This window comes from Lagopus leucura, unplaced genomic scaffold, assembly GCF_019238085.1.
Source record: "Lagopus leucura isolate 7727_CA_CO unplaced genomic scaffold, USGS_WTPT01 27930-0_obj-0_obj, whole genome shotgun sequence".
Lineage (NCBI taxonomy): Eukaryota > Metazoa > Chordata > Aves > Galliformes > Phasianidae > Lagopus > Lagopus leucura.
In genome coordinates, this window is record NW_024964683.1 from 1,525 (window position 1) to 3,009 (window position 1,485).

General features: G+C 42.2%; 1 long non-coding RNA gene across 1 annotated transcript in view; it reads left to right on the top strand.

The window, feature by feature from the left end:
- LOC122191813 overlaps window positions 1-1,475 on the top strand; it is a 2,992-nt gene extending 1,517 nt beyond the window's left edge. The window contains exon 3 of the long non-coding RNA XR_006182466.1: window positions 565-1,475. This is a non-coding gene — a long non-coding RNA (uncharacterized LOC122191813). The remainder of the gene's footprint in view (window positions 1-564) is intronic.
- Window positions 1,476-1,485: the final 10 nt, after the last annotated feature.

Consider the following 1,485-nt stretch of genomic DNA (forward strand, 5'->3'; position numbering starts at 1 on the left):
TATATATATATATATATATATATATATATATATATATATATATATATGTCATCTGCATGTAATCAGTGTGCAGACAACACAGTGTGACTGTGACCCACCTGTGGTACCAGAACATTTCTCATTCAATGCAAGACCTACTTAGAAACTGCCTGTTGCAGCAGTACAGACTGATAAATATTTTGGGACAGAAAACATACAGATCCATAAACAGAAAGTGGCATAATGCTGTTTCTATTGACATTTGTGGTAAAGAGAGAATATGCTGCATAGATTCACAGTAGCTTTTACATTTCCCTTGAATTTGTTTGTCTAGCCTTCCTCTAAACATCTTTAAAAAGGAAAAGGAATTTTGATTCATTTGTTTTTCCTTGCACAGCTGAAAATAAGCATGCCAGAAGTTTGTTTTCCAAAATAGGAATCTGGCATTGAATTAGGTAAATTACAAAGCAACTGAAAAACTCTGTGACATACTTAATTTCTCTTTAGGTGGGCACGTTGAAATCTAAGGGTGGTGTGGTTGTATTTGTCTTTATAAAGCAAGACACTGTCAATCCTTTTGTACAGAATTGAAACTGTAATGTTTTCGAGCGTGCGTGGAGAGCAGCAGAGGAAGAAGAGCTACCTATTAAATGCAGGAAGAGAGGTAGGGCATGAGAAATTATTACTCCTCATTGGTAATTGCTTAGAATCTGTATCTCAAGGAGCTGATGAACTGTTTGATTGTTATTTGCCTTAGTGCCACAACATACACAAGCAGATTGTAAACTGTTTCCTACTTGTTTTGGTTTCATGGTAGGCTCAGCTGTCCAAGGTTGGGTTTGTTATACTGATGTGAACAGGCATCAGCCCTTCTGCAATCTGGGATGCGTCCATGCTCTGTGGCTACCCAGGGTGCCCTATATTGCAGGGAAGCCAGATGTGCAGCCAGCAGCTGTCCCTGCTGGGCAGCATGGCTGAGCCAGGATGAGGTCCCACTACCATGGGCTGCTTTCTTCCTGTGACCCGTAGCCCTGCCTCACTGGTGCCATACTCCTCACCAGCCTGCTGTGTAGAAGCCAGGAGAATTACACTAAAAAGAATTTATGGGATGGGAGAGGTAGATCAAACCCAGTTTCTATAGCTACAGGTGCTGATGCACTGCAAATGTGAGTTGCACTGCTTCTCTAGCATTGTCTGATCACTGCCAAGTCTGGGCCAAGAAATGCCTTGCTCTCCCCTGGGCACAAAGGCTAAGCCTTTGAAATGCATCTTTCCTCTGTTCCAAACTAGGTGCTCTTATAAAGTAACTTCTATCTGGTCAGTTTAACCTGCTTAGAGGAGCAGTATTACTGAATGCAGAAGAGATGCTGTCAGGGATCAGGCTGTTTGCTAAGCTGATATCCTGGCTCCAGTGGAGGACTGTCCTTCTGAGGCAACTTTCATAACCAGTTCTTCAGTATTACTCCAAAAGCCTTCCAAGACTTTGCAAGCAGTTGGTGTGCTCAC